Source organism: Toxorhynchites rutilus, chromosome 2, assembly GCF_029784135.1.
Source record: "Toxorhynchites rutilus septentrionalis strain SRP chromosome 2, ASM2978413v1, whole genome shotgun sequence".
NCBI lineage: Eukaryota > Metazoa > Arthropoda > Insecta > Diptera > Culicidae > Toxorhynchites > Toxorhynchites rutilus.
Window position 1 is genome coordinate 32,493,420 of NC_073745.1, and position 26,926 is coordinate 32,520,345.

General features: G+C 39.9%; 1 protein-coding gene across 2 annotated transcripts in view; it reads left to right on the top strand.

Annotated features, from left to right (window-relative positions):
• Positions 1–7,929: 7,929 nt before the first annotated feature.
• Positions 7,930–26,926, top strand: part of LOC129765495 (choline transporter-like 2) — a 68,885-nt gene continuing 49,888 nt past the window's right edge. Inside the window, exon 1 of one of the 2 annotated variants that reach the window (XM_055765879.1) lies at positions 7,930–8,703. The gene's annotated coding sequence lies outside the window, so the exon portion shown is untranslated. Of the gene's footprint in view, positions 8,704–21,257; positions 21,277–26,926 lie in introns of those variants that run through there. The other variant, XM_055765882.1, reaches the window with a different exon arrangement.

Below are 26,926 nucleotides of genomic sequence, written 5' to 3' on the forward strand. Positions count from 1 at the left end.
GTGCCGGTGCATTGCACCCATCCCCACCCACCATTTGAAGAGAAAAAACAACGTAAATAAACAAATTATCGAATGCAAATGCATTTCGCTGTTTCGCTCTTCTCCACCGCGCTCATGCATGCCCTGGAGCTCACAAACGATGTTTGGATCCTAACACGAATACAAAACATGCTGCGTTTCCGTTTTCTCTTCGTGATTTGGGTACTCAATGAGAGTCAGAGAAAAAAGACTTCCAGTTTCGCTCTGTTTTGATCGCGGAACTCTCTTTCATCTCTCGGAATTCCGTGAAATCATCTCTGTTCTTCTTATTGGCGCCCAAACCAGAACTTGAATGTCGGGTGTATGCTTCCAAAGCCCCCGATGAAATTGGACACTGTGGGTGGATGACGCATTGGTTAAAATTATTAGGTTCGATTTGGCTTGTTCCATTTTTTTCAAATCGTTACGGAGTGCCGATCGCGATTACAAAGCTGGTAACAGAATCTCAAAAAAAGCTGAAGGGGGCACAAAATCAAGTTAATTGGACACTTGATGGCTGGAAGAAGGTAATTTGGTCGCATGAGACTAAAATAATATTATTTGGGTCTGATGATATCACACGCAAATTATGATGAACAATCTCCAGTACAATCTCTATATCTTCACCCAATTGAACATTTGTGGTCTATTTTTACGTTAAGGTTTAAGGAAATAACCCAAGAAGCCTTCAACAACTACGTTGAGTAATTGCAACTGAGTGGAATAAATTGCACCAAAAATACATAGACATACTTTTTCTAAATAATGCAATAATTATTTCGGTGGATTATTAAAAGAAAATTTGAAAATTGACTAGGTAGATAAACTTCTTTTACAAACTGTAGCTTGTGGTAAAATTATCATTGTAGTAATATTATTAATATATATAATATAATGGATTTTAACGGAATAAATCGGTTTTTGGGCAAAGCATATTTATTCATCAACATAGTTCCAAGATTTCCAACATTTCGATTCCCTTTATGTAGTTCGAAACGTCTAAGTCTTCGAAATTGACCTGTGCCCCTCTGCGGAATGCATATTGGACTCAGGAGTGTGGTAATGGATCCACATTTCATCCATTGTCACAAAACGTCGACAGAAGTCCACTCGATTACGCTTCAACGAGGCCAAATCGACTGTTGAATCATCAAAGCGCCGCTGTTTTTGGTTGACGGTCAGCAATCGCGGCACCCATCGCGCAGACAGCTTTTTCATGTCCAGAACGCCGTGCAAAATGTATCCTACTCGTTCTTTTGAAATGCCTAGGCCTCGGCCTAGGACTCGCATATCTTCACTTTACGATCGTTCAAAACGAGTCAATGCACTTATTTTATGATTTCTTGATTCGTAGCCTCTTTTGGCCTTCCAGTGCGAGGTGCATCTGCGGTGCATATACGGCCCATTTTAAATTCACTAAATAATCGATAAACTGTTGCAGAAGTGGAATAACATTTCGTCAACCACTGCATTAATCAAAATACGATATTCCTCTTTTTCCATTTTCTATACGAATGCTACTTAAACAACTGTAGTTTGTGAACAAATAAACGAAATGTCATGAAACTTCACACATAAGCTAGTGACAGATGAACCTCGCGATGAAAACTCGCAGTCTTCTACAATATTGCAGCATTTTCTCTATAGAAAAAATTACATCTTCTTCGTCTGCTTAACCTTCAAAAACTCAAACTTTTCATTTGCGTGAAAAAACTATAGTAGATCATATTTTTGAGGAGAAAATCGAAAAACATAATGGCAATTTTTTAAAGTCACGGGTTTTTTTTTTATTTATACCACAAGATCCGCCTTAACACATTCAGGACCGCACGTTTTGGGGCAAACTTGTACGCTTCATTTGTTCGGATTCCACGAATGAGATCGTTTCCTTCGGCGTGGATGAGACGAAGGCGAGTCATCGGTAGGCCTTGTTAGATTCTTGGCAGACCAAGGATTTAACCATCAAGTGTAGAAAACACGGGTTTTTTCGTGATTCATCCGTAATAGACGGAACGCGAAACACGAGAAATTTCGTGAGCGGTCCGCAATGTGTTAAGGTAGGGTTGGGCATCTGGTCGAAAATTTTTTTTTTGGCGTAGAACTACGTCTTTCATTAAGGGTGCCAAATCAGAAAACAGGTCACGTTTTTATGAAATAAAGTTAACGTTAAAAACTATTTTTGCCGCGAACGGATTTTGGCGATTTATATACTAAACGAATCGGAAATTCCGTAAGATTTGTTTAATATGCTATACGTTAGAATCCCCTGGTTTGTAAATGGTTAAAATTCATGAAAACTTTAAGCGTTTCCATCTTCCCATACATTTGTTCGGTCCATTTGTTTGCTTTCCCGAACAGAGCTTTCAATAACGAGCAACTTATCGACGACCAATGGAGGGGAAATCGTAGGATTTTAAGTCTCCGTGAGCAAAGGAAAAGTAGAAGAATGAAGGGGAATACTTGCCTATAGTATAAACAGTGGATCTCGCTGAGGCAAACTTTCATTCGGCATCGGACTGTTGAGCAATCCAGTTTACTTTGCTTTCGTTGCGCTTCGATCTAAGATTGGACCCCACCAGTGGTAATCCAACTTGGATATCGTCGTTTGGTTTTTCTGTTCGTTTTTCGCGTTATACGTATTGTGTGCTTTTCTTTCCGTGTCATAAATTGGACGCTTTGCGTAGTGTGTGATGAGCAAGAAGGAAAGGAAGGCAGGCTTGAGCCCTGCAAAAACCGAACGCATTGCCAGGGGCAATAAAATTTCGAGGCAAGCGTCATCTAATGATGCACGCGATGTTGGTGCAGTGAAAAGCGCTCGCACTGAACCGAGCCTTCGCGAGTGTGACACCGCATCGAACAACATTGAAGTAGGCGATTTCGGCGCGTCGGTCGAAAATGTAAACGCCATTACCCAGGCAGCAACCAAAATCAAGCTTCCCCCGCTGGTGGTGAAGACGGTCGCTCTTGACAAACTCATCAGCGAATTCGCATTGATGGGTGTTACATAGAGTACAAGCTGTGTGGCATAATTCAGTCTTTTTCCAAGCAATTAACATTGTTTGTTTTCCGTCATCATAAGGGCTTCGTTGGTGCCTTCGAGAATGCATCAATGCATTAAACTGACGTTATAGCGAAGCAGGCGCCAAAAAATTATTTGAGGAATACCAAGTATCTTGAATGTCTCACTGGAATGTTATAAGTTATTTGGGTTCGCGTGCCAGTCGCAAAACTGCCTTCAACTAGGATTGCATTTGCGCTAATATTGATCATAATGAAGCATTGCTACTGTTTTCGAGGTTGTTATTAACAAAAAGAGTTTATTTCGCTTGTTTAGTCACAAAGAAAGTAGATGTCGTTCTGGAATTTTGTATGTGATTAGATTTCGCTTGCCAGTGGCAAAACTTCCTCCACTAAGGGTGACAGCTGCGCTTCTCTCGAGCATGAGAAAGTAATGCAACTTTTCGAGACCAGTAATATTAACAGAAGCGTTTCTTTTGAGAATAGCGCAAAATGATAAGAAGGGTTTATATTCCTAGTAGTTTCAAGCCTCCAATGTATGGCTCTGTATGCATGTATGGCGAACGCTTGTTTGGCGCTTGGTTTGCGTTGTACGAACGATGCCTAGAGGTGCGATTCCTTTGAGACAATACTATTTCAGAGATTATTCTACTAAGCAGTTGTTTCTATAATTTCACAGCATTATAGAATAATATCCGAAGGTATAAACAGGCGACTTATATAAAATAACAGCGTAGTTCTACGTCAACAATGCGGTCGTATCTTGGACACAACCTCCTATAATTTTTTTCTTCTTTTGAACCGCTCGTAGTAATTATTCCTTATTATGGAATATAAAAATATACCTATGGAAACAACAATTCTGATTAGACTGCAGGCATAAATTGATGTCGCAGTCAAAGCATTTGACTTGCTTTTTTGATGTGCATCCCGGGTTTTTGCACGTCCTCTTTCTGGAACGCGGAAAGTCTGGAAAAGTGATCCATTCTATCATACCTGACATCAGGGTCGCCAAACAAAAGGTCCGACTCAGCAGCGACAAGATCTCCTTTCGTCATTTTTATGGTTTTAAATACAGTAGACTTCAAAACTAGTAGGCCTGGCACATTTGACGATTTTTTTTTTTTTCTGTATTATAGTGACTTTCAACGCTTCTGGCTGGTTCGTCACTTTTACCTTCCATTTTGGAAGAATGTCGGGAGTGAGAATTGAACTCGTGATCTTGAGCGTGAGAAGTATGGATGTTACCTCCACGCCAGATCGGCTCCCATTTGACGATTCTCCAATCTCCGCTTTTTAGTGTTTTTTTGTTTGGATGAAGGCGACGATGAATATAATTCCTTAATTTTCTGTTCACTGTAGTATTCACCGTCGCTTCCGAAGTCGTCTTCAGGAAATACTTCATCATCGGTGTCGAAGTCAACATCCAGTGAATCAAGTAGCTCTTCGGCCTACCGATCGCTTAGTAAGGACAAATTTCATCTTTGACAAGTCCCCATACCGTGCTGGAAAACGAACCTATCAAAATACGCAAAAATAGACTCAATTTCTTTGAAACAGGAGCATCCAAAGTTAATTTTCAGTAGGTCAGCAGGAATCGGATTTTTTGTCGCTCAACTGCCCAACATCGCCTCAAAGCGGTTTATGGTTATTACCGTTTTTACCGACAAACTGTAAATTTCTGTTACATCAACAAAATTTGGTGTTGAACGGTACCATTAATACGGTTGTTGAACCGTGTTGTTGTATAATGTTGAACGGTAAATACCAATAAAAATCAACTTCCTGATAAGCATCATTGTCAACAAACTTCCTGCAATGAGCGTATGTATATCAGTGGGGTGGTTATGAACACGACTCAGATCAATCGGCAAGGGCCTAAGCGACGAATAATGGACACCGATTGGAAACTCGGAACGTGGAATCGTAGATCGCTGAATTTTACGGGTAGCGATAAAATGTCCTATGACTAGTTTAAACCTCGTAATTTAGAAGTCGTAGTGCTGCTGGATATTTGCTGGGCTGGACACAGGAGATTTCTACCAGAACGACGACAAAACCAACGTGCCTATCCACGGATTTATTTCGCAGCCTCCATGGCGATAAGAAGCACTCTATTCCCCGGAAAGATGTCCACAAAGTCACCAGGAAATCACCAGATTAAAGGGGAGCGAACCAAACCGATCACGTCCCTACCGTAGTGCGAATATTTATTTGGACCACTACAACGGATACACATTCAGTCAAGCTGCTGTCAAGAACAACCGAGCCACTGGCAAGAACCGGATGTCAGGCGAGCTGTTCAAATATGGGAAATAGAAGCTTCACTGGGTTATCTTCAAGATCTGGTGCATGATTGGATGCATGGTATTGTGTGCCCGATCTACAAAAAAGGCAATAAGTTGAACTGCAGCAGCTACCTCGTAATTCCGCATATCAACGCTACCTATTAGATATTTTTATAGTTCTTTGCCGCCGTCTATCACCTTTTATGAATGCAGGGAAAGACGAACGTGACGAGTTCGTGCAAAGACGAAAAATTATACCTCCCAACTTCTGTTACTGTAAACGACGAACTGGAGATGGTGAACGAGTTCGTAGACTTGGAATCGCTGATAAACGCATATAATAATACCACAACGAAAAAATTGTAAGGGTTTGTATCTAGGACACGACCGCATATTTCGACGTAGAATTACGCAATTACATTATGCAATCCACTTATTTACCACTTCGAATGTTATTTTAGAATGCATCGAAATTATTGTAATAGATTATGTTCTTCGTTACAAATAAATTTGATGAACGTCCTTTTACGTTTGATATGATGCCTAGGACTACCAAAATATGTGAACGGAAGAATTGTCAAACGATCATTGTATTTTATATTTTCCTCTGAAATTATTGCACATCTCATGTTTACGTAGTTTTCGAACCGCGAAAGTTCATTCACCTCTAGTATCTGAAATGAGGATTTTCCCATGCTTCTCAGTTTAAAAGTACGTTTTAGGGAAAAATTCCGGTCTGCACAACGACAAGTGAGTACAAAAGTACTCAACATCAAAAAATACCCCCGACTTGCATGTATTTGCAAAGTGGATTCCCCCAAGCACATTGATTTTGAAGATCGTGTTGTTCCCTAACACGTAAACAGCTCTGTGGGAACAAAAATACCCCCGACTTGCATGTATATTTGCAGAGCGGATTTCTACAGGTACATCGATTTTGAAGTCTGTGTTGGGGAAACCGTAAATCGGGCCAATCGAAACTTGGCAGTTAGGGCGTTTTGGTAACGCTTAACATTTTAGAGTTATTCAATTGTTCATCTCATGATAAATAATATTTAATTAATTATGATAGACGCGTAGAAATATTTCCTATCAATTGATGCAATCATCTTTCCGATCTATTAAGAAATGTTCGAGTTATAAGCATTTGAGATACGGGTAGGGTTAGCATACAAATCGGCAGAACAAATATATGGGAAAAATGATGTTCTTCCAGTTTTCATGAATTTAAACCGTTTAGAGATAAACGAATTGTAATGTTTAGCATATCAAACAAATCTTAGAGACTTTCCAATTCGATTGGTATGCAAATCATAAGGAATTCGTTCACAGTGAAAATAGTTATTAACGTTAACTTTATTTCATAAAAACGTGAGCTGTTTTCTGTATTGGCACCCTTCCTGAAAGACGTAGTTCTACGTCAAAAGACGCATTTTAGCGGGAAATTTGCTTTCTTCGAACTCCGCAGAATCCTACGATCGGATCACGGTATGAAGCTGTGTAGGATACTGATAAGACCGGTTTTCCTCTGCATGCATATGCAACGTGGACAATGCTGGTGACGGACCAGCGAACACTTTCAGCGTATACATTGCAAAAAGTGGGACGGTTGGGTGGGTGGACATGTCATCAGGATGCCAGATGTTAGCCCTGTTGAAACGGTTCTCTTCAACAAGCCAGATGGCACCCGATGGAGAGGAGTACGCGTTGGATAACTTGATCCGGTTAAGGGAGATCTACGGATATTACGTTGTCCAAGAAATTGGTGGAATATAGCCTCGATCTTGCTAGATGGTGCTCCCGTTGACGAGTGGATAGTGTTACACCTAACATGTCGGGGGCTTGGGTTCGATTCCCGTTCTGGTCAGGGGAATTTTTCGTCAAAGAAATTTCCTCCGTCTTGCACTGTGGTCACGCGTATTTCTAGAGCTTTCCACTTAGAATGCATTCAAGGCCTGTTATTTGGCATAAAAATCTAAACAAAATACCAATGAAAATGACGCAAGTAATACTACGTTGCGACGGCGAAGTTCCTCTAGGAACGTTAGTGCCATTTAAGATGGAGAAGAAGCCCTCGATCGAGTAGAATGAATGCAATTAATGGACTATTTTTTCATAGGGACTTCAAAAGCATGTTATTCATAGAGTCGCAAAAAATAATAAAAAAAGATACTGATTTCTTAAGGTTTTGTGATTGTTACAAATTCAAAATGGTGTCAAATAAAGCAACACCAGATCGGACAAGTGCCTTACTGCTATCTATTTTTAAAAAAGAAGATAATCGAAACCAGATCGAAGAGATACTTAGGTAAAACTAATGTAGTAGTCAAATACAAGCGATGGGATAAGGTTAACCGAAGAAATTGAAGTAACATTAAAAGAACAATGTCTATTTTTGCAGCTGCGCTACATAAAAATACGCAAATGCAAATATTTTGGCCAATTGTATCCAATGAATCAACCACTGTGTGTACCCTTGCCGTCTGTTGAATATTCACACAAAGTATGTAAGTTCGCACTTAACCAAATCTCATCCACTTCTTCTCTTGGGAGGAACTAGGAACCGACCGACCGGCAAAGCGACCGAATCGAAATGAGCGCATTTCATTCGTTTGCATCCACTCGAGCCGCGTGGTTGTGTGTTCTCGATTGTACGCACTCCGGTAACTGGGCGTCTCTTCGCGCTGTTGTGTTGTTTTCGAACAAAGTACGAACTGAGCGCGGCAGCATTCAGATCTCGTCGTCGCGGTTGTTGTACCAAAGGTGTGTGTGCGAGTGCGGGCGACGGGTTTGTTGTCTACGACAGGAGTTGTGGCATTTTTTTTTTGTTTGGCACACGCGAAGTGGTTGTGGTTTCGGGGGTCCAGCGTGCAGCATCCGTGTTTTGATCGGTGGCTGGTTGATTGTTTCGAGAATTAGTTTCAATTGCTTCGGTGGAGTGTGGGTGCGTTTTGTGACCGAATATATCAACGGAAGTGATAAAATTATAGTCGAGTTGACATGATTCGTTAGTGATAATAACATTTATTTTATTGTTGAGAAAGTGTCATCCCTTCTCAGGCAAATGAAGTGATATATCCCTGCGTACCATGCTTTGTTTGTGCGAAGTTAATGTGCTAGCCTGATTCTCCCGTATAGAAAGTAGTGTTCAGACTCGTGAACAAAGAGAGGTCGGAGAACTGGATAGCTGCTCGTACAACTCGGTACAACTCTTCAAACGGAAGTAGCAGAAGCGAGCGGTGGTGAAAGCACACAGGAGCATCATCACGAGAGAGTGCGACAGCGAACTGAGGTGGCTGCCCTGAGGCGAGCGTAAAAGTCAGCTGTTTTCATCTTGCCCAGGGTAAACAAGTGAAACGACGAGCGGGAAAACAACTCGGTATGTTTGCAACAAATGAAGATACCATAGGAAGAAAGATTTGCTCTCTTCGATAGATGTTCATACGCGCGTGATGATGCGATTGGACTGTTCCTATCTCGACATGGAACGTAACGTTGTCTCGATTTCGCTTGACTAAGGTTTTGTTTTCTGTTGAAACCGCATCACAGAGAACACTCGATGCCAAAGTCTAGACGAGATTTGTTGCAAACTATTCATGCAGTTCATCGGCATGATGTACGTTCAGACGGTATTTACTTTCATTCCGCTTGCGAAACCAAATGGAAGGGAAGAGAAACTTCGAATATTAATTTCATATGAAGACATTTACGTTTAAACCACATTAGCCCCAGGAAATTGGTTTGAAGTTCAAATAATTAATCTCCTAATCCCAACCTTTCCACACATTTATATTGACGGGTTCAGCGACTTCCATTTAAAGCTGATGGGCACTTCCATTTTCAATTGCTCAATTTTCATTTGAGAAAATTAGCAAGGTATTTCAAGATGAAATAGTGCTTATTAGAGGCGAATGAACTGCAAAGTTTAAAGCCTCTTAAAAACAAAGAAAGAAGAATAGTGCTTATTTCAACAAATTCTACACAATCTTATTTGCTAACTTCCCATTAATTATGGTTAATGTCATTCGAACGCTTTTATACTTTAATTCCGATAAATTTGCAGAAACGAAAAATAAAAATCTTATGAAGCTCATATGCAATGAATAATTGCCTCAATGTCTATGCGTGAATCATTGGGAGGCCAGCGGTTTATAGTCACCAATGGAATAACATCTCGAGGGAGTGTCCTTCTATTTCATGACTGAGATATAAACATGCATGCATACACATTAAATTTATGTTTTTCAATAGTTTTCATGACCATAATTAAATTTTCAAAAAGTTTGATTGATTACTCTTATATTGTTATTTTTTAGCGGTTCATACAATTGATGAGAGCTTGCCAACAATGGTACCATAACACAATATTTGGTTTAATCGGGTCATTCTTCGTTGTCATCAGTTCAAACAACCCTTTGGCCAACAAGATGCATCATATTTAAATTTGTATCTCGCTTCACGCAGCTGAAACTCCTCGTTTAAACACTTCAACACTGCCCTACTGTCTGTTCTGTGTATACACTAGGGTGCCAATGAAAATGGTCATCTCTAATTTCAAAAAGTTATCACATAAAAAATGTTTTTTTTTATCCCATTTATTTATTTATCAGGCTCATTAGCATTTTATCTGTAACAGAGCCGGGTTTTTATTGTGTACATGTACATATGTTTATGTTTCTATAAATTGTAAATTACACAGTGGAAGTAGTAGCCATTTAGGCGTTAGGGTATTCTATCTGTTCTTCCATTGTTCAGCAGACCGGACAGCGGAGACAGATGATATTAATCATTGTTGGGTTATTTATAGAACAGCAGCCCGATGTTTCTTGCAGAGCTGAGCAGTTGTATGGATGAATCGATCTTTGTTCCACCGTGGATTGATCTCCATAGCTGATGATGGTTGCGTGGACGTAGTTATTCTATAACAACACAAAGATGGTCAAATTGAGGGCCCTGAGTTTGAACTCACGGTCGATCGCTTAGTAAGCTACGAAGCTACGAAGACCCCCTGTATAAAAAATGTTCACCACCTGGAAAAAACACCCTATGCCAAATATTAGCTCAATCTAACTTAAGGGAGAGTGGCGCAAAGCGGTCAAAGTTTGAGTTTACTGAAAATCGAAAAATCACGGAAATGTATGCCAAATGTCTAAAAATTGCATGAAACGTGGAGATCAAGTGTCATCCCGAAAAAAAATTTTTTGTCAAAAATCGACACTCTTGGACTAATTTTTTTTTCGGAATACGAAACGAAACGTATGGTTTTGAGTACCAATAAAAATAATTATTTCGATTTTTCATTCGGAACTTGCTGCGAAATGTTGATTTGCACGATAATATTAGGCTGTCAAAAAAGTCCTGCGGTATTTCCGCGAGGTGTCGTTGTAAGCGCGTAGTTCTAGTTGTATTCATTGTATCGAGTCATACTGTAGCTTGTTGGAAAGGTATTTTTGCGTGCTATAATATAGTCCTTGACAGTGTTTTGTTTGGTTAAGTCGTTCGTGAGTTATAGTGTCGCAAATATGGAGCAAAATAAAGAGAAAATCCGACATATTTTACAGTACTACTATGACAAAGGCAAAAATGCATCTCAAGCTGCCAATAAAATTTGTGCAGTTTATGGACCCGATACAGTTTCCATTTCCACCGCACAACGATGGTTTCAACGTTTTCGTTCTGGTGTAGAAGTCGTCGAAGATGCGCCATGCTCCGGAAGGCCTGTCGTCGAAAATTGCGACAAAATCGCTGAATTAGCCGAGAAAGACCGGCATAGTAGCAGCCGTAGCATCGGCCAAGAGCTGGGGATAAGTCATCAAACCGTTATTAACCATTTGAAGAAGCTTGGATTCACAAAGAAGCTCGATGTATGGGTGCCACACACGTTGACGCAAAAAAACATCTTTGACCGTATCGACGCATGTGAATCGCTGCTGAATCGCAATAAAATCGACCCGTTTCTGAAGCGGATGGTGACTGGCGATGAAAAGTGGGTCACTTACGACAACGTGAAGCGCAAACGGTCGTAGTCGAAGCCCGCTGAAGCGGCTCAGACGGTGGCCAAGCCCTCATTAACGGCCAGGAAGGTTCTGCTGTGTGTTTGGTGGGATTGTCAAGGAATAATCTATTAAGAGCTGCTTCCCTATGGCCAAACGCTCAATTCAGACCTGTACTGCCAACAACTGGACCGCTTGAAGGTAGCACTCATGAAGAATAGGCCATCTTTGATAAACAGAGGCCGCATTGTCTTCCATCAGGACAACGCCAGGCCACATACTTCTTTGGTGACGCGCCAGAAGCTCCGGGAGCTCGGATGGGAGGTTCTTTTGCATCCGCCGTATAGTCCGGACCTTGCACCAAGTGACTACCACCTGTTTTTGTCCATGGCGAACGAGCTAGGTAGTCAGAAGTTAGCCATAAAAGAGGCCTGTGAAAATTGGCTATCCGAGTTTTTTGCCAATAAGGAAGCGAGCTTCTATAACAGGGGTATTAAGAAGTTGGCATCTCGTTGGGAACAAGTCATCGAACAAAACGGCGCATATTTGACTTAAAACAGATGATTCCTAACTTTTTTCCTAAGTCCTAATTTTATGAACAAATGAAAATTCAAAAAAAATACCGCAGAACTTTTTTGACAGCCTAATATATCCTTTGCAAAATATTAGCTCATTGGAACTTCATTTATTAGTGTCACAGACGTAAAAATTTGATTTTTTTTGAAAAACGAAAGATCACCGAAAATCGGGGTTTTCAAAAAAAAAGGTTGGTGCCAAATGCCTTAAAATTACATTATTCGTCGAGATTTACTGTTATCTCGAAAAAAAAATTTGCAAAACAGTTTTTTTTGGCACGTGGTCGTTTTTCCGTCTAAACCATTTTTTTTAGATGACTAAATTTCGATGTGTCATGCAATTTTAAGACATTTGGCACTAAATTTTTTTTTGAAAACCCCGATTTCCGGTGATTTTTAGGTTTTCAAAAAACTCAAATTTTAACGTCTACAACACTAATAAATGAAGTTCGAATGAGATAGGGTATATTATCGTGCTCCCTTGGCCGAGTGGTTAGCGTCACAACTAACATGCCGGGTGTTCGGGTTCGATTCCCGTTCTGGTCGGGGGAATTTTTCGTCAAAAAAATTTCCTCCGATTTGCACTGTGATCACGCGTATTCTAGAGCTTGCCACTCAGAATGCATTCAAGGCGTGTTACTTGGCATAGAAATCTCAACTAAGTACTAATAAAAATGACGCAAGTAATACTACGTTGAGACGGCGAAGTTCCTCTAGGAACGTTAGTGCCATTGAAGAAGAAGAAGATATTATCGTGCAAATCAACATTTCGCAACAAGTTTCGATTGAAAAATCGAGATAAAAACTTTGGTACTTAAAACCATATGTTTCGTCTCGTACTCCGAAAAATAAATAAATTCCAAAGTGTCGATTTTTGATAAAAGTTTTTTTTCGAGATGACATTAGACCTCGACGTTTCATGCAATTTTAAGACATTTGGCATCAAATTTTTTTTCCAAAACCCCGATTTCCTTTCGATTTTCAAATTCATTTTCGATTCATTTCTTTTTCGATTTTCAAAAACTCAAACTTTGACCGCTTTGCGCCACTCTCCCTTAAGTCCGATTGAGCTGATATTTGGCATAGGGTGTTTTTACAAGGTGGTAAACATTTTGTAAGGGTAACTTTTTGAAATTTTAGGGTCGATTTTTGTCCCACATATTCATTGTCACCCTAGTATACACTTCTCGTATGATCACCAGTTATGGTGGGTACCAGTTCTTGATAAAGGTTTGATCTGGAGAATTAGCTGATACTCCAGAATTTTATTGGTACCCATGTTCAATTGTCGTCCGACTTTTACAACTGATGCGCTATCCTAAAGACTGTCCCAGAAAAAAATGAACGTAGTTAAAAACCACTACCATTTCGCAATCCTTTATTTTTAGTCCATTTTTGGCTTCGTCCTGCTGTTTACCTATGCAGATGTGTTTTTTTCCAGCAGTGTTTTTATTTCAAAATGTGTGGACTTCCTACTGAACAAAGCACAATCGAACTGTGGTCACCTCTATCGATAAAGATAAGAAAGTTAGATTTTTGATTTCACCTAAAATGTTGGTCGCCCTATTTTTGACAACATTAAAATGAGCGCTCCATCATATGTAACAACTCTGTCGAAGACAGAGAATAAAAATTATCTATAAAGTAGTTTTTAGCGCTTTCTATTTACGTTGCGTTAGCCTCACCATGAAAAAAAGGGTTTTTTGCTCTAACTTTTATATTTCGATCTCTAAATCAACATTGTCTTGGGACGACTTTGGGGCTGTCCACATACCACGTAGACAAAAAAAGCATGATTTTAGACACCCCCCTGCTCCTCCGTGGACAAGCGTGGACATTCTTTATACTCCTCCACCTGTTGTCCACGTGGACATTCCTCCAGTTTTCGGGGGAAAAAATCAATGAAATTCAATTTTTTTCGCTCAAATTTCACTCCAAGTTTGTTTCTATTTCCTATTCCATGTTTTATTGATAAAAATGATAGCCTTATTAATAGCTACGATTTATTTTAATATTTCTTTCAGCATTGTTTGGGAAGCTTGTTATTCTCTTCCAAATTCCATTTACGTTATCTCTATATTGATATCAAAATATCACTTTTGAAAATCCTCTCGAGTATTTTTATTAAGCTGGCTGACTGTTTTAGTTGTAAAAAAATCATACAATGAAATCAAGCACTTTGTGCTTGCGAATCTCGAAACAATACAATAAACAATTAAAAACGATTTTTATAGCATCGCGCTGTTCAAATTGTAAAAATGTTGCGATGTATTGCCAGTTTTGGATCGTTCAATACACCCGAATTGTCGCTCAAACGCATATACATCAGACAGTGTCCAATTTCTGTTCAATTTCTTTCTGTTTATTTAATTGATCCGCAGATTCATGAATAAAATTAGTTTTCTATTCGCGTTGACTGCTTAAACTTTGTTCTCCGTTTCTGGGAAAAAATAATGACAATGGATTGGTGAATTCAACACACTTTCAAAATAAAAATTTTTAGTTAAAATTTACTTTTCCGCATCAATTAACACCAAGTCAAAATTTTGATTCATTTTTTTAAAATCTAAAATTGGATTCGAGCCTTCTAATCTGTTAGAATATACGAGGGTCGTTCAAAAAATTCAGTGCCTCAGAAATCGCGGAAAAATAAAGTTAGGACAAAAAACAAGGTGATTTTCATAATCTTCGTTTTATTTTCTATTTTTCTACATAATCGCTGTAAGGTTCGAGGCATTTTTCATAGCGTGGCACGAGTTTTCCTATTCCGAGCGCGAAGTGCGTAGCGTCCAACTTTCTGCAGTACGATGTAACTGCGTTACGAATTTCTTCAGTGTTATCGAATCGTTGACCGCCGAACGCCTGTTTCTTCACCGGGAATAAGTGATAGTCGCTAGGGGCGAGGTCTGGGGAGTAAGGAGGAGGCACTTCGCGCTCGGAATAGAAAAACTCGTGCCACGCTATGAAAAATGCCTCGAACCTTACAGCGATTATGTAGAAAAATAGAAAAAACGTAAACTACGAAAATCACCTTATTTTCTATCCTAACTTTATTTTTCCGCGATTTCAGAGGCACTGATTTTTTTTTTGAACGACCCTCGTAGTAGCTGGAATAACACACAAAGATGGTCAGTTGAGGGGCCCTGAGTTATGAGCTCATGATCGTACGCTTAATAGCGGACACGCAACCAATTAGACTACGAAGACCTCCGAAGACTAAGCTACCATATCATACTTGAGATTTTCGCGAGTTGTCCTCTTGCAAAACAAAAATAATTTCGAGTGGTGGAAAGTTTGCCTATTGAGATATGATAAAATCGAAGCGAAGTTTGCTTTTGTTCTGATTCACTCAGAGTGTAGTTTACAGTGAAACCGCTGCATGCCGCAAACAATGTAAATTCGTGAAAAAAATCCCAATGAAAGGAACACACGGTGAACGGGAAAGCCCCTGACATGCCTAGATGCAGCGAGAATGCAGCCATAGATCAGGAGGATACTTGGGAAGATTTCTAAATAGTTTTTTTTTTCGCATTTTAGAGAAAATATAATTGGTCTGCAAAAACAAGCTCAAGGAATGAACTTCAAAATCATTTAGATACACCCTAATTTTCTATCACTCATTTATTTTCAATTTGTATTTACATTATTGAAGACCAAGTATTCATTCGTTCCATTTCTCCATAATCATGGCGAAAAGAATGCAGCAAGCAATCGTCAGATTGCACGATGAATCATTTTACACTCCCCGACCATCTTCATTCGGGACTGATAGTGAACATAACAAAACAAAGAGTGGAAAACAACATTCAATGAATGAATACTCCTTTGGAAAGATCGCACGAAACAAAATAACGAGTGAGTCAGAATAGACTATATCTGCGTGCATGTAAGATTTTATTTTCCCTTGTACTCTTTTCCTTGTCAGCATTCAAGTGCACATGAATCCACCTTCTCGCTTACCAATAACTTGCGTTAATATTATCTTTTGCGTTGGCTCAGATCGTTTCATACTAGAAACAAAAAAATGTCATTGCAATAGTGCACAGAAAACAACTCGATTTCAACTATCGACCTATATTTTACTGCCGTGATCGAGGCTCAATGGTTGCTCATTGAGTGAAAAACGAATGATTTCACAGAGACACCCGCTGGCTTAAGCAAAAGTTTCCAATTTGATTCTATCACCATCTAACGTCATTCCAAGAGGCAAATGAGAGAATGCAAAATTCTCTGAGAATAGATGAGCGTAATCGAGACAGTATTTTCCCAATCAAATCGAGAATCAACTTTGCGAAGATAATAGGTGAATGTTTTCTGTCTCAAATAAAGTGAGGTATAAACGGAGAATAGTAGGGTGAATTTTATCTGTGGATGAGTGTTGTTGAACGAATTTTGATGCGATTTTGCCCATGCCTGCTCAAGACACTATGTAACTTGCTGTGGACATCCGCAAATATGTTAGAAATCCACTGAAGCGAAAAAACAATGTTTTATCTACAGGGTTTTCCATTTCGGGCTTCCGAAAGTATATAGCCATACGCTGACAACCGTTTGACATAGCTGTCAACCAAAGCGTCATATCGTTAGTTGAATGTCTGCCATTTTACAATATGGATCGTTTTAGCATCGCACAACGTGTTAATTTTGTTAAATTATACTATAAATTGATGAAAAACCGGCAAATGTTTTTCGAGCATTACGGACGGATTTTGGTCGTCATGGACGGCCTACAGAGCACACAATCGCTAATGTAGTGCGTAAATTCGAACAAACTGGATCCGTAGCGGATATTGTGAAATCTGTGCATCATCGTAATGTGCGTTCGGCCGAAAATATTGCTGCTGTTGCTGCCCGTGTGGAGGATGACCCGAATGTTTCGATTCCACGGCGTGCTCAGCAATTGGGCTTGTCAAACACATCATTGTGGCGAATTTTTCATTTGGACTTGCACCTACATCCATATAAAGTCCAACTGGTACAAAAATTAGAGCGTGGTGACCATGGAATGCGTCGGGCATACGTCGATTGGGTGAACGAACAACAGCAGCAAAATGCTGAATTTTCGCATCAAATTTTCTTCAGCGATGAGGCACATTTCGAGCTCGGTGGCTATGTGAACACCCAAAATTTTCGTATATGGGGCTCAGAAAATCCACACGTGATTGTTGAGAGGCCCTTGCATCCGCCAAAAGTCACTGTTTGGTGCGCATTATGGTCTGGTGGAGTCATCGGGCCGTATTTCTTCGAAAATGAGGACGGCGAGACGGTAACTGTGAATGGTGAGCGCTATGGCCGTATGTTAACCGATTTTTTTTTGCCACAAATTGAAGATATGGATACGGATGACATGTGGTTTCAGCAGGACTGCGCCACGTGCCACACAACACGACCGAACATGGCTATATTGCGAACGAAATTTGAGGGACGCATAATTTCGCGTTTTGGTGATGCCAATTGGCCGTCCAGATCATGCGATTTGAACCCGCTAGACTTTTTTTTTGTGGGGTTATGCGAAAGACCGTGTCTATGCCAACTCTTCGCAAACTCTTGAACATTTGAAAGACAACATTCGTGAAGTTATGACCGAGATACCGCCCCATATGTGCCGAAAAGTCATCGAAAATTACCTGTTCCGGATCAAGGTGTGCGAGGAAGCCCTAGGTGGACATTTGTATGATGTTGTATTTCACACATAATGACATAAACCAAACTTTAATTTGAAATCAAAGTTTCATCGAAATTCGAATTCTAAGTGTGTTTTATTTCAATTTACTTTCGGAATTTTAAGTTGGAAAACCCTGTATTGAAGCGGACTCCACCCAAAGCTCTGATCACTTAGCATATTGAAAGTGAAGGAAACAGTCGCCGCATTCTAGAACATGTTGTGTATTGGATCCAGTTATATGTATAATAAGCTACGAATTACTTCATGGGTTCGGTTTTTTTTCCAATTCATTTATTTGTAAGGCTCAATCGCATAAGCTTTGCGGAGCCGCTAATTCAAGGTTTGTTTATACAAAGTTTCAACTGATTGCTATGTTTAGTAGGATTCGATCGAATACTCGCGGTTTACTCGAGGTTAAAAGGGCAACAATTTTTGTGGGACAGGACAGGTCTGGGATTAGGATAAGGGGTACCGTTGTCTCCACAGAAGGTTTGCGCACGCACTGTAGCATTGTGCGTAATGACCGGGGATAGCATCTGGTGTTCGACTAGCTGTCGAGGATGGGCGACGGTGAGATGAGGGGAGGGTTCGGTTTTTATAGAGCATAAAAAGAGATAAATATATCTACGGCACGATTTAATCAAAAGGAGTTTTTTCGGTTGTCCTCTGCCCCCGCGTGTTGGGATACTAAATATTGTCGGGTTTTCGTTCGTCACAGTGTTTTAAAAAATAAGATAAAAAGTACTACTTCGTCCTATTGCTTTCAGAGGAGTTCTTGCGGTTATCTTCCCAGGTTGCCCAAAGATAATCTTTTCCGCCGTAAATTGGAAAATAACGCTAAAAAGTACTACACATGATGAATAATGAATTATATCGCCCGTACAATCGACTTTAGAGGAGTTTTGTCGATTGCCTTCATAGGTTATCCAATGAGAGCATCTGTCGCCGGGTGTTGATATGAATGACATTTTCGAGATTCTGAAAAAGATTGAGAATCCGCTTTCTTGTCTTCAAGAATTGGCAATGAGAACAATCAGGGCGAATGCTGTCGTCGCCAAAGACGCAATTCCAGCCAATCTACTGTTCAGAGATTCCGTCTGCGAGTAGATTATCGCTGTTCTCGTGCAAGTAAATAGTCTAATTGCACCCTAAAGCAACACACTTCCTTATTCATTGTACTGTAAGGTTCTAATGAAGTATCAATGATGCTTTTCCATGAACGACGAAGTTTTGTGAAAATGGATTTTTTTGCAGCTTACAAATAAAGCAACGGCTCGAGTATATGTTCTGAGCAAGTTTAAATTCGTTTTCGCGGATAACAGTACTAAAATTTGGAATTTGGAGTTGCGGTCGAAAAAACAAGGTTTTCGTTACAAACTCGAAGATGTACAGGGTTTTCCAACTTAAAATTCCGAAAGTAAATTGAAATAAAACACACTTAGAATTCGAATTTCGATGAAACTTTTATTTCAAATTAATGTTTGGTTTATGCCATTATGTGTGAAATACAACATCTTTCAAATGTCCACCTAGGGCTTCCTCGCACACCTTGATCCGAAACAGGTAATTTTCGATTACTTTTCGGCACATATGGGGCGGTATCTCGGTCATAACTTCACGAATGTTGTCTTTCAAATGTTCAAGAGTTTGCGGAGAGTTGGCATAGACACGGTCTTTCGCATAACCCCACAAAAAAAAGTCTAGCGGGTTCAAATCGCATGATCTGGACGGCCAAATGGCATCATCAAAACGCGAAATTATGCGTCCCTCAAATTTCGTTCGCAATATGGCCATGTTCGGTCGTGTTGTGTGGCACATGGCGCCGTCCTGTTGAAACCACATGTCATCCGTATCCATATCTTCAATTTGTGGCAAAAAAATAATCGGTTAACATGCGACCATAGCGCTCACCATTCAAAGTTACCGTCTCGCCGTCCTCATTTTCAAAGTAATACGGCCCGATGACTCCACCAGACCATAATGCGCACCAAACAGTGACTTTTGGCGGATGCAATGGCCTCTAAACAATCACGTGTGGATTTTCTGAGCCTCATATACGGAAATTTTTGGTGTTCACATAGCCACCGAGCTCGAAATGTGCCTCATCGCTGAAGAAAATTTGATGCGAAAATTCAGCATTTTGCTGCTGTTGTTCGTTCACCCAATCGACGTATGCCCGACGCATTCCATGGTCACCACGCTCTAATTTTTGTACCAGTTGGACTTTATATGGATGTAGGTGCAAGTCCAAATGAAAAATTCGCCACAATGATGTGTTTGACAAGCCCAATTGCTGAGCACGCCGTGGAATCGAAACATTCGGGTCATCCTCCACACTGGCAGCAACAGCAGCAATATTTTCGGCCGAACGCACATTACGATGATGCACAGGTTTCACAATATCCACTACGGATCCAGTTTGTTCGAATTTACGCACTACATTAGCGATTGTGTGCTCTGTAGGCCGTCCATGACGACCAAAATCCGTCCGTAATGCTCGAAAAACATTTGCCGGTTTTTCATCATTTTTATAGTATAATTTAACAAAATTAACACGTTGTGCGATGCTGATACGATCCATATTGTAAAATGGCAGACATTCAACTAACGATATGACGCTTTGGTTGACAGCTATGTCAAACGGTTGTCAGCGCAGGGCCCGAAATGGAAAACCCTGTACAAGTAATTGTGCTTGAGAAATGGTATTGTACTGTACATAAAAGCACACTGATGACCTGCGGAAGTTTGATCAGATTTGGCAAGTCAGCACAACAGCCGAAATGTACTTCAGTGGTAGGGGTAGTCAATTATCTCAAAGGGTTTGAAAGAGTGACAAAATGATTCTGAATGCGACAGGAATAAAGAGATGCTTAAGATGGTTAAAAGGGGTGCTCGAAAAATAATTCGAAACCGCATCGAGTTTTTTAATATCGTTTCTTAAAACTACAATAGATAACATTTCTTTCGACTCTCCGACTTTTCAAATTGCATCAAAACCTCTGTATAGAACGTATTTTATGGTCTCCGGAGTAACTAGAGCGTCATATGATAAGTGTTTTTCAATTCAACAAAGAGATACGACATTATTTTCCGAACAACCCAATAAAAGACCGATGAATCACTTCGGAATATGGGTACTAATGTGATCTGATTAGTAATCATCAAATTCCGAAGAAATGCTTTACTGTCCGCCACTTTACTGATAGTGATTAACCCATTGAAAGAAGACCCTCGCCGACGCTTTGTTTTTTTCATCTTTACCTTACGAGACTGCAATCGCCGTGCGCGATAATAACTCAATTAGCATTCAAGTCGCGGCAAGGTGAAATTGTGCTTCGGCGGTTGGGTTTTACCATTACCATCGTTTTTTGTTTCCATTTTTTTTTCAATGGGGTACTTATGTTGTAAGACAGCTATGTATCCAATGAGTCAACGACAGCCCTTGAGGTAGGGAAAGGTTTTTCAACTTCCTCATTCTCTACGGGAAATTGAATCATTACATTGCGATTTGGATGGGTTGAAGTGCAGCGTGCGTTGAATTCAATGCTACGAGTATTGCAGTTGTACGGAGTGAATGAGGTTTATGTGCATCAAGTGCGGTTCTCCGCTCAGTGCCGTTATGAAACACAAACACCGAGTAAGAATTTGTGTTAATTATCGACTCGGAAGGTACACTGGAAGTTTTTCTGCTGAGGAGCTGTGTGAGTAACGAACTCAAGGTATGCTCTAGTTCAAATTGAAGAATCCAGATTAAAAAATACTTCTCAAACGACCCAGTTCCTTTGACATTTCTATCATGTTGCAATCAAACAATTTCAACAGAAAAAATAACCTAAATGAATGTACTCTATTTTTGACCCATGTCGAAACGGGTAGCAATAACAAAAAGATTTAGTAACACTTCATGACACGAGGTAATGTCGGATGGCCCCCTCCAACCGAGCGCCACCACCTTCTTCAGCTTGAAATGTAGATATTTTTAAAAGCAGTCCTAGGCCAAGGTATGACAAAACTGCTGATTGCGTACTGCAAACGGCACAAGCGGCATCGACGTTGTCGTCGTCAGCTGAACAGATGTTTTGGTGTACATAATTTTCTCTTCGGTTTTCCCCGAAGGAAATAAATTCTGTAAAGCACACGTTTTCGAAGACCGCACGCATATTTGCTTTTATTCCCAGAATTACATCACCAATCAATGTACCGATTGATCCCTCACGAACGCTCTGAAATTGTGCCCGAGATGTAATTTTTTGTATCTCAAGTAGCGCCGCGTGAAACAGAGACGCGTCCATGTATCCAACATATTACCGCTCGAAACAATACAGTAGAACGGACGGTGAAGACCTTGTTCAGTTGAATGTTAATCGGCCACAGTCTTACAAGTTTGTTTATTGCGGACAAGAAAATCGATTCGAGTTGTACTTGAACTTGCGGAAAGTTCTCACAATAGGCGGCGGCGGCGGCGTGCTTTGGAGTCTTTTTCTCAGCTGAAGGCCCCCGGATTGAATATGTTTGATGGTCTTCACCTGACCTTCATAATTTTCGTGGCCTCATAGAGTTCACCACCAACAGTCAAATTTTACCAAAGTTTAAACGCCCAGCATCATCTATAATTTGAGATAAAAAAAACAATCGGAGCGCTTGTTTTACTTCCGTCCGGTACAAAAACAAGTCAGTTTCCGCGGTCAAACCGCGTACGATAAATAGTTCATAACGCGTAAATATTCTTCTAATGCAGGTCACGGAAGATTATTCCCCTTTCCTCTCACGATTCACAGCTAGCGTTTGACTTCGGCGAATCGTGCGTACATAAGTTCATTTGAAGTGAAACGTGTAAAGCGAGAGCTGCAGTCGCAAATCGTCTCGTCTCGTAGTAGGCGTTTGCCTCATGCGCGCGGAACTGATGGTGGCACAGATAATAAAACAGATTTGGTGCTTGCTTATAGAAACGTTTGTGCAAAATGATTTTGAGTGTACACGTTGTTGACGTTTTAAAAATAGAATTTTATGTTTTTTTATGGATGTTCATACAGCCATTCTATCTTCTTCTTCTTCAATGGCACTAACGTTCCTAGAGGAACTTCGCCGTCTCAACGTAGTATTACTTGTGTCATTTTTATTAGTACTTAGTTAAGATTTCTATGCCAAATAACACGCCTTGAATGCATTCTGAGTGGCAAGCTCTAGAATACGCGTGATCACAGTGCAAGTCGGAGGAAATTTCTTTGACGAAAAATTCCCCCGACCAGAACGGGAATCGAACCCGAACACCCGGCATGTTAGTTATGACGCTAACCACTCGGCCACGGGTGCACTATTCCAAGCCGATATAGTGGTTCTCAGATTTTCGTGAAAATTATTTTTTCGTTAGGGTGACAATTCCGTTTTAGAGTGTTCCGAAAAATCTCTTTTATTCACTTTTTTCCTAAAATGACTTTCATAACCTTTGAACTACTAGACCGATTCTAATGACCGACATATTAAGTACTTCAGATGCAGAAAATTCAAATTTCGTTTCCGTTATTATTGATTGTATTTGTTTTTTTTTCTAGGGTTTTCATGGTCTCGGGACCAAGAGTGCTATATTTTTTTATATTTTTTCTAGAAAGCTGAGAATTTTTTACATAAAATATTAAATTTTGTTTCCGTTATTATTGATTGTATTTTTTTTTTCTACGGTTTTTCATGGTCTCGAGACCAAGAGCGCTATATTTTTTAATATTTTTTCTAGAAAGCTGAGAATTTTTAACATAAAATATCTCAGAATCAGAAATGTGTTCTTTTAAATTTTTATGTTATGATTTTTCAAATTTAACCGATGGTTCAAAAAATCATTTTCCATCTTTATACCAAAAATGACTTTTTTCATAACTTTCGAGCTACCGTACCGATTCATATGAATGACATACCAAACTAAAACACCTTAGCTTGTTCTCTTTTAAAAAATACCACACTAGGGAATAAATTAGATTCTAGTTGAACAGATCAAGTATAGTTGCATAGAAATATTAAACGAAGAAAGTTAAAAAATGTTAACTTTGAAAAATTGTAACTTTAAAACGAAAAAGAATACATCTTTGATTTTTGGATATGTTATGTATAAAATCATCAGTTTTCTAGAAAAAATATTTAAAAAAATGTAGCGACCTTGGTCTCGATATCATGTAACCTTGGAAAAATCAGATACAATCAATGATCGCGAAAACAAAATTCATTTTCATTGCAAATATAATATTTTTCCAGAGAAGTCTAGCTCATTGGCTTAAATTTGATATATTGATCATCTAAAAATCTTCAACTTTCTAGAAAAAATATTAAAAAATATAGCGCTCTTGGTCCCGAGACCATGAAAACCATAAAAAAACAAATGAGAACCACTGTATCGGTTTGGCATGGAATGACTGTATAAAGGGTGTGTCACATCAAATTGCATCACGGAAAAAACGCTGTAGAAATTTAATTTTTAGGAATTATATCTTCAGCTTTCGCTTATAATCAGATAAGAGTGTAAAGATCACGTTGGCCATGCTTCACTGTCAATTTTTCGTAAATTTGGAAAAATGTCGTCGAATGAAAAAGAGCGTCGTGAATTAATCCTGTGCACTCATTTCGAGAATCCGGAGTTGTCACATCGGGACATCGGTAAGATGCTGGGAATCGTCCAATCCACGGTCAGCAGAGTACTAAAACGATACTTCGAGAACCTAACCATCGAACGGAAGGTGAAGAACGGCAAAAATGGATGCTTCGTCAGTGAATAAGATCACAAGCGCGTAGTTAAGCAGTTTAGACGTGATCCGAGAAGTTCGGTCCGGGATGTCGCCAATAAGCTGAATTTGTCAAGTTCATTCGTCCAGCGGACCAAGCAGCGGAAGGGCCTGCGTACATACAAGGTTCAGAAGGCTCCTAACCGCGACGAAAGGCAAAACATGGTGGGGAAGACGCGAGCCCGGAAGCTGTACACCGAAATGCTGACGAAGCCGCATTGCCTGGTAATGGACGACGAAACCTACGTCAAAGCGGACTTTCGTCAGCTGCCGGGCCTGTTGTTCTTCTCCGCAGAGGACAAATTCAGCGTTCCGGAGGAGATTCGCAAGCAGAAACTATCCAAGTTTGCCAAAAAGTACATGGTGTGCCAAGCGATCTGCTCTTGCGGAAAGCGGAGCGCCCCCTTCGTGATGACCGGCACGGTAAACGGGCAGGTTTACCTTAAGGAGTGTCTACAGAAGCGCTTACTACCACTATTGAAGCAGCACGAGGGCCCGACCATCTTCTGGCCGGATCTCGCTTCGTGCCACTATTCAAAGGACGTGTTGTAGTGGTACGAAGCCAACGGGGTCACCTTCGTACCAAAGGAAATGAACCCGCCCAACGCGCCGGAGCTTCGCCCAATAGAGAAATATTGGGTGATTATGAAGCAGGCCCTCCGGAAGAACCCAAAAGTTGTAAAATCGGAGGCGGACTTCAAGAGAAAATGGATTTCTGTTCAAAAAAACCTACAACCTGACGTTGTACACAATCTTATGGACGTGGTAAAGAGGAAGGTGCGAGCATAAGGGCTTGGGCTCGAAGTATGAATAAAAAGAAAATGCCAAAAGTTGTTTAATAGTTTTTATTTTACTGTCTAAAATTTTCAAAAGGATCGGTCTATTGGGCGAATTTCTACAGCGTTTCTTCCGTGATGCAATTTGATGTGACACACCCTTTATATAAGGTAATTCCAAATAAAGTCGACAAATGACAAACCATGAGTATTTTTGATTCGAATGAAAGTTTGTATCCCGTTTAGGTTGGAGGAAATATGAGTTTTCCACAGCAATTGCGAATTTTTTGACTCAAGTGTAACTTTTGAAAAGGACGTTTTGATTTTAGTAAGAGAATCTTTGCTAGTTTGATAGACTATGGATATGAATCAGCGGAGGCATATCATCTCAATTACTGAACCACGGGTTTCGATTGAACAGCTGACGGCAAGTCAAGTGCCCAAGTAGCAACTAGCAACCCCTTAGGTAGCGCTAAGTCCACCTGACACGATACAAGGCGTATTCTCTCATTGTCTGAACCACGGGTTGTACTGAGCCGTTGGTAATGGTGGTGGTAATAGTATAACCTCAAGTCAAGTCCTCAGAGCGAATAGATACTGTCAAACCGAAAGCCCATATCGAACAGCCGAACACACATATGTAGCCTAGTTTGACCAGAAATGAATTAAGAATCATTATTTGATATAACTTTGACTCGGAACATAGATTAGAGAAGCCGTTCCTATGATTCAAAGTAAAATTGCTCCGGAATAAAATGAAAATTTCAGAAAACGATCATGTACCGGGTTGATGGACAAAAATTGGATGCCTAAAAAAATCGACGGTTCGTTCGCATTTTTGGCGCTTCAATGCCTTGTTTCTATCGTTCTCACCATACCTCACTCCTCGAGAACCGTCGAACGAATTCATTTTTTGCTGAATACAAGTAATTCTAAATTAAAAAAAAAAAGCTATGATTATTATCGAAGTGATTGGAAGTTCAACTAGCTGACCCGGCAAACTTCGTCCCGCCCAAAATTTATTTTTCGTTAGCACATTCACGATTTTTTCTAAGCGCACGTTCATAGGTCCAATCGCAGAACGGTTTATTGATTGATTTTCTAATCTATCTTTTAAAATTACCTTTTACTATAACATTCCTAGTACTTGTACCAAAACTCGTCATTATAATATAAGATTATTTTTAGACACAATTCTCGTTCAATATTTTTCAACCACTTGCAATTAACATGTTTCTCCGTTATGGCAGCCCCCCTCAGAGAGGGAGGGGTAGAGAGTCTAACCACCATAGAAAATTTTTTTGCAATCTCCATATGTCAAATTTGGTTTCACTTGCTTCATTATATCTCGAGTAATGCAGAAATTTGTGTTTCATTTGTATGCCAGCCCCCCCCTTAGAGAGGGGGTGGAGAGTCGAACCACCATAGAAACATTTATTGCAACCTAAAACCTCCAGATGCCTATTTTGGTTTCATTTGATTGATTAATTCCCGAGTAATGTAGAAATTTGTCTTCAATACGTATGGCAGCTCCCCCTTAGAGAGGGAGGAGGGGTCTCAAACAATCACGAAAACCTTCCCCGGCCCCAAAACCCCTATATACCAATTTTCATGTTGATCGGTTCAGTAGTTTCCGAGCCCATAATAATCAGACAGACAGACAGACAGGTAGAAATCCATTTTTATATATATAGATGTAGTATTCGTAGTAAGAAAATGTAAATATAAATTTTGTAATAAATATAATAATTTGTAGTAAATAAATGAGTATCTTTTTCATGATAATAAAACAAATTTTCATCTACAAGGAATATTTTCGATGGTAC